The sequence below is a fragment of the Penaeus chinensis genome, chromosome 21, assembly GCF_019202785.1.
Source record: "Penaeus chinensis breed Huanghai No. 1 chromosome 21, ASM1920278v2, whole genome shotgun sequence".
In the NCBI taxonomy this organism is placed as follows: domain Eukaryota; kingdom Metazoa; phylum Arthropoda; class Malacostraca; order Decapoda; family Penaeidae; genus Penaeus; species Penaeus chinensis.
In genome coordinates this window covers 27,626,254-27,633,753 of record NC_061839.1, presented here as the reverse complement: position 1 = coordinate 27,633,753, position 7,500 = coordinate 27,626,254, and the positions used below count along the sequence as shown (strand labels likewise).

The following is a 7,500-nucleotide window of genomic DNA, read 5'->3' as shown; positions in this document are numbered from 1 at the left end:
AAATAGCCCCAATCCCGCCTCCCCTTTGACCACGGCTCCGAACACTGCAACAACTCCCCCATCATCAATGCATACTAGTACAGTATCAACCATAATCAACAACCAATCCCCAGGAGACATTTCTACTCTCCCAACATGCTCAACTTCAATACCTTTACTCCCACAACCTTCTCCATCAACCATCCCATCTCCCCTTATTACTACCTTACAACCTTATTGCCCACCTCCCCGTAACACTACCCCCCTCAACACTACTCCCTCCTCCACACGTCCCTGCACTTCTACCCCCACCTCTATAAGAATCCTAAATATTCTATTTAGCCCAGCCAAATGGGACCGATTTTTCGTGATCCCTCCCACAGCTCCGTACTCTCAAAACACCCTCCTCTTCCAACAATGCCTCCAAAAACAAGTAGGCAAAGTCTCTTTCCGTAGCCGACGCGACTACTTCCGTCTCGTCACAGTAACAACTGAAAAAGAAGCTATAGCATTAACAAAACTAACTGATTTATGTGGTAATCCCATCCCTACAGAACCTCATCCAACCCTCAATACTTGCACTGGAACTGTCTCTATCTCCCCAACAGATTGCCCAATCCATGACAAAGAATGGTCAGATTGTGGAGAGGACTTACTCACTTGTCTCACAGACTATGATGCAACATATGTACAATGCTACTCCATTCCTCCCAGAGGAAATCGTAAGAAATCCATCAACATTGCCAAAATTACTTTCCGTAGACATGACCTTCCCTTAAATGTTTACATAGGTGGGGAATCCCTACCTGTCCGACCATACCAACCTCCTCGTCAGTGCCAAAATTGTTGGCATTTTGGACATCCTGCCAAACATTGCCGTTCCACAGCCAGATGCCCGCTATGTGCCCAACCTGGCCATACTCGATCAAATTGCTCTGCACAATCACGCACATGTGGAAACTGTGACGGCCCCCATAATGTATTTTATAGAGGCTGCCCCACCTACAAATTTGAGTCTGAGGTAGCAACTCTCAGATTCAGACTTGGACTCACTCTACGTGAAGCCAGACAGGAAGCACGTCGACAAGGCTTTTCTCTTACCCCCTACTCCAGTAATGTCGCTCACTCTGCCAATTCCCATACCTCCCAAGCTCCTACACCCTCTCCTAAACCCAACCCCCCCTCCATCTAAATTCCCCTCTTCTACCTCCTACCTTCCCCAGTCAAACTCTTTTGCCATCCTTAACCCAGACTCTCCAATCTCTACCCAATCAAATTCTTTTGCTATCCTAAATCCAGACACCCCAATCTCTACTACAGCCCCAACACCTTCCCCTCTCCCTCCCCGCACTACCCGCAGCAGACAGAATAAACGTTCCACCCCCTCTTCCCCTACCTCACAATCATCTCCACCTTCCTTTGCCCCTATTTATCAGACACCAGACTTATCTTCCCCCCCCCCCCCTCACAAGAAAACCTTTATCTCACAAAACTCTACAACCAACCCCATTACAGAAACTCTTGAAGATATCCAGAACTACATAATAGAATCCCAAACTGATACTCATCCACCTCCAAATTCTACAATTCCTACTCCCTCCACACTCAAAGTGACTGCCGATATCCATCCTCCTCCTACTCATATTCTCCCTACACCCAATCCTCCTACCACATCCCAACAACCCCCCCCCCCCCCGACTCCACCCCTACCTGTATTAACCCTCTCACCATCCCCTCTATCCCTTCCACTCCCTCCTGGATACACACGTGAATCCCCCATGTCACAAATACCCTCTTCCCCAGACCCTCTACCTCCCGACACCCCTCCTGATACAACACCACCTCCCCAACCTCATTCTTTATCCCACCCTCTAGAACCTTCCCCTTCAAATTCTCCAACGAACACTTCAATCTTTGCCACTAAATCAATGAAAGTATAACAATCCTTCATTGGAACATTCGCGGTTTCCGCTCTCACAGACTCTTATAACCCATCCATTATATGCCTCCAAGAAACTTTTCTTACACAATCTCCAATACCAATCCCCAATTACCATTTTGTTTCTTCCCCACACTCCCTTTATGTCTCGTCTATACTTATCAACCAAAAAACACCTTATGTCATACCTCCCTTTCAAACCACTGTCCCTTGTACAGTTAGTCGTATCTTTCTTCGCCGCTGGATCACAGTGATTTCAGTCTACTTCTCCCCTTCCCACCCCATTAACTTTGTTGCTTTTGAAAACCCAATTTCCCAACTTCAATCACCTTTCCTCATAGTAGGTGATTTTAACTGCCGCCACACTCTTTAGGGTGATTCTATCACCAACACCCATGGCCGAGCTCTAGAGCGCATCCTATCCACAGCTGATCTTATTATTCTAAATACAGATCGCCCCACACACTTTGATACACGCACGCAGTCTTTTTCATGCATTGATCTCTCTCTATGCTCTCCTTCTCTTCATTTAGATTTCCACTGGTCAGTTCTAGACCACTTTCCCTATAGTGACCACTTTCCAGTTCTCCTTTCTCCAACTTCATATGTACCACTTCCCAACTCCCCACGCTGGTGCTTTGATAGAGCTGACTGGCATACTTTCACTTCACTCTCTACTATTCATACCCCTCCATCATCCCTCTCATCCGTATCAGAAATGATACAATTTTTCATAACTACAGTCCTAAGAGCTGCCCATACAGCTATCCCTTGAACCTCAAGACCCTATACCTCCAAATGTGTTCCATGGTGGAATTCTGATTGCACTAAAGCACTCCGTGTAAAACGTGCAGCCTGGAACAGTTATCGCTACAAACGAGGTACCCCTCATCAACTATCAGCTCTTATCTCCTTTAAAAGAGCATCTGCCTGTTTTCGTCGTACAATCCGAAATAGTAAAACCAATAGCTGGCGAAATTATGTTTCCTCAAGTACATCCTCTACATCTATCTCAAATGTTTGGCGCCGGATACATAAACTATCAGGCAAACATCCCCCCCATCCAGCCCTCGTCCTCCATATTCGAGATACCCTCATCTCTGATCCTCCCGAAGTCGCTAATGAACTAGGTGACTATTTCAGCCAGGTCAGTAGTAGCTCTCACCTTTCTCCACACTTCTCTTCTATTAAAACCATCAGGGAACCTACCCCCATTATCTTCACCCTATCCTCTGCTGAGTCCTATAATGCTCCCTTTTCTTCTTCTGAACTCAATGCTGCCCTAAAATCACTACTGTATGCTCCGACAACTCCCATCTTCCTCATTATCCTTCCTATTAACAACTTACAACCACATATGGACATCAGGAAATTTTCCTTCTCATTGGCGAGAAGCTCTTATCCTCCCTTTCCTAAAACCCAATAAATCGGGTACCCTCCCTCAAGACTATCGCCCCATCGCACTAACTAGCTGCTTATGCAAACTACTAGAGCGAATGGTTAACTTCCGCTTAATGTGGTATCTTGAATCCCACAATCTTATCTCACCTTCCCAGTTTGGTTTTCGCCATGCCCGAAGCACAGCTGACCCCCTTGCTCATTTTGAGACATATATTACATCCGCATTTGCACGCCATGAATCCGTACTAGCTATGTTTTTTGACCTAGAAAAAGCATATGATACGACATGGAGGTACCATATTCTCCAACAATTGTCCTCTCTAGGCATATGTGGAAATATGGGTGTCTTCATAAAGTCTTTCCTCTCCCAATGCACTTTCCAGGTCAAAATTGCCTCTGCCACATCATCTTTCTTTCCTCAAATTGAAGGTGTCCCACAAGGCAGTGTGCTTAGTACCACCTTATTCCTTCTTGCTGTAAATGACATTGCCTCAGTTCTACCACCAGGAGCCCGGTCATCACTCTATGTTGATGATTTAACCATCTATGCCTCTGGCACATCCATACCAAACCTCTACCAATTTCTTCAATCTGCATTATCATCAGTTTCCTCCTGGGCCACAAACCATGGCTTCCGCTTTTCTACCTCCAAATCTTTCTCCATTCTTTTCTCTCGCACACGTGTAGGTCCTCTACCTTCACTCTTTTTATATGACACTCCACTTCAACACCATTCCTCTGGTAAATTCTTTCTCCACTCGCATGGATAATCTCCTCTCCCATTCCCCTTTTCCCCATCTCCGACTCCTCCCGTTCTCTGTCCATTCAGTCCCTCCTAGGCTTATACCTTGCCCCCATATTTGCTCCTCTGTCTACCCTAACCCACCAAAATCAAATATTCCTCCTACTGTCCTTCTCACCCATTTCCTTGACCATGCCTCCACTCATTCCTCCAGTATTCCCGTCTACACTGACGGCTCCAAATCCACCTCCGGTGCTGGTTTTGCAGTAATCTTCCCAACTCATACTTTCAAATACCCCCTCCCTCCTGAATCCAGTTTCCTTACTACAGAACTGTATGCTCTCCTTTTTGCCTTAAACCACATATACTCACTACCCTCTTCCTCATATACAATTTTTACTGACTCCCGTAACTCATTAACCCTCATAAAGTCAATACACACGACCAACCCCCTAGTTCGTAAGGTCCAGAACTGGTTGTTCTACCTGTCCACACGTCATAAAACAATCAAATTTTGCTGGGTACCCAGCCATGTTGGAATCCCCTGCAATTAACAAGCAGATACTCTAGCACGCTACGCTGCTATGTCCACATCAAACCAACCACGTTTCTCACATATCCCAGCCACGGATTATTACCCACACTTTAAGACTTTCTTGTATAATCGATGGCAATCTTTTTGGTCAAGTCTACACACTAATAAATTACATACTGTAAAACTGTCAATCTCCTCCTGGTCAGCTCCATTCCATCGGAGCAGACGTTGGGAGACGGCCCTCGCCCGCTTACGCATTGGCCACACCCGTCTAACACACTCCTATCTAATGTCACAATCCGATCCACCCCTATGTCCCTTATGTAATGCTCTTTCAGTCCCACATATTCTATTGTCATGCCCACGTTTTGAAGCAGCCCGTACCTCTACTTTCTCCCACCTATCCTCCCTACATAGACATCCCAACTTATCAGACATCCTTACAGAATCTCACACTTTCTGCTTTGACAACCTGTTTTCCTTCCTCAAACGCATATGTATCCTTCACTTGATCTAATCCTTTACATTACCTCATCCGACCCTAACCCATTCACTCACCAATCCTTTAACCCAGCTTTAACAACTAATCACTAACCTAAACACCCTTCACTAACATTAACTATAGTGCTACATGACCTTAGATGTCTAGCACATTAAATTGCCTTTAACCATTAACCATTAACCATTTTCACGCATGGTGTTCGTGAACTCTCCAAAAAAGAAGGGAGATTCAATGTAGACAGATATTTGGAAATTATTAGAAGAAATGTTCCTCCCATCAGCACATTGCTATCCTTTGAGCCTTCCCAGAAACAACCGTATTTGTGCTGGAAAACTGGCCAATATACTCGTCAAGGGCAGTTACGAAGTGGTTCGATTAGCAAAACTACATGGAAATCCTTCCGCTGCCAAGCAAGGCATGTAACTCAAACCCGATGAAAAATGTTAGGGCGAATATGTCAATGTTTGGGAAACGGTCAAAGAAAGAACCTCCCAATAGCTAACGGATCATGCTAAAAGGAAATGGAAAGTGTTATGCAGGAAAGCGGGACCTCACATAAGCACATTATCTCGGGGATTAGACAAGGTTTTGAATAACGATATATTGTTTTTATTATAAGTATGACTGCCCCTAGTATTAGCCTTTTTTCTACAGTTATTACCATTTTCCTTTTTACAAATAAACCGATAGTAAAAATAACTTTAAAATCAATAAGCCTCCTACCAATTATTCGATTTACCGAATCCCCCGGCAAAGAAAAGAAAAACGTCCTTGATTATGTATATTATATATTTACATATATTTTTTTTCTGTTAACTACTTATTGTATTTTGCGTGAAAAGGAGTTCAAAATGTGTAATAATTATAAAACCTACGATTCTAAATAAAATGTTTAACAACTTTAGTTCCTCTACTACAGTTTTGGGTTCAGATGTTCTAAAATGATAACATATCATATTTCTGTTTAATGAATCAGTGTTTGGATATGCCGAAAAGAAAACGAGTCATTTTATCAATTCAAAAACATATGAAGTGATATATGAAAACTTGTGACAAAACACAAGTATGCTATTTTTATCTACACCTACGCATATACTGTAAACGGATGTGCTTTGACAACGAAAGGAAATAATATTGAATAGATGACGAAAGTATAGCGCCCATTTCATGAGAATGATTTATTTTTCCGAGATATTAGACATCGTACAACACATGTATTGGAAGTAAGTTCGAAGACTTGATATTCAACCTCTATGGAACCACCCAGCTCGTAGATCTAGGTAAAACAAGCAAACGTGTATTTCTCTCTCGCTCGCTCGCTCGCTCACTCACTCACTCACTCACTCACTCACTCACTCACTCACTCACTCACTCACTCACTCACTCACTCACTCACTCACTCACTCACTCACTCACTCACTCACTCACTCACTCACTCACTCACTCACTCACTCACTCACTCACTCACTCACTCACTCACTCACTCACTCACTCACTCACTCACACACACACACACACACACACACACACACACACACACACACACACACACACACACAATGATAAGGTATGTATATATTCATTGTAACCCTACTGTGGTTTTGCATCCAAATTCTGTTCTATAATGAAGAATATGTAGAATGTTTTCTGTTTATTTAGTTTATTTAGAAGCATTTACAGTAGTGATGGGCAAAGTACGAGTTTTCAAGTAATCGGTACCCGACTTGCCCTATTCGAGACACCGGGACCACTACCCGGATAATTACCCTGATACAGGGTAAATACCCGACAATTTATATTTTGTCCCGGGTTCCCGTCTAAATACTCAGTACTCAACTACCCTGTTACCTACCCTGTTATCCGCCCGCCACCAATTTACAGAGGTATTAACGATTTTGCAAAGATTTTAGTTTGATTTAGCTGCCATACATAGATGTTAAAATAATGAAGCGTTTTCATGTTTCAAGAAATATGCAGCTTTAATTAAAAATATAGTGCTGAAAGATGGGAGACATACTGCCTCACCTCCATACGTGTTGCCATGCCGATAAACAAGCAATTCCAGGAAATCGCATTTTAAAAATATCCCTTTACAAAGTCAATGATAGTTTATATTACATGTTTTGTTGTCATTTGTTTGAAGAAAACGAAAGATGAAATGGCTTACATAACTTCCAAAAATAGTTACTAATTAACTTGGTCATTTATGTTCTTCCAATCACACTCTTTCTTATGAACAACCTAGGGTTTTCGCCTCGTTCATAAAAAAATACTATGTTTACATCGTTGTTGCCAGATGTACAAAATTGGGATCCAGCAAGTGTACTGAAATATAATTCCAGAACTATATATATACGTGTGTGTGTGTGTGTGTGTGTGTGTGTGTGTGTGTGTGTGTGTGT

The 7,500-nt window shown here is 43.0% G+C and overlaps 1 protein-coding gene across 6 annotated transcripts in view; it reads left to right on the top strand.

Moving 5' to 3' along the window:
- Positions 1-7,500, top strand: part of LOC125036715 (ethanolamine-phosphate phospho-lyase-like) — a 76,009-nt gene that overhangs the window by 13,967 nt on the left and 54,542 nt on the right. The gene's annotated exons all lie outside the window — the stretch shown is intronic.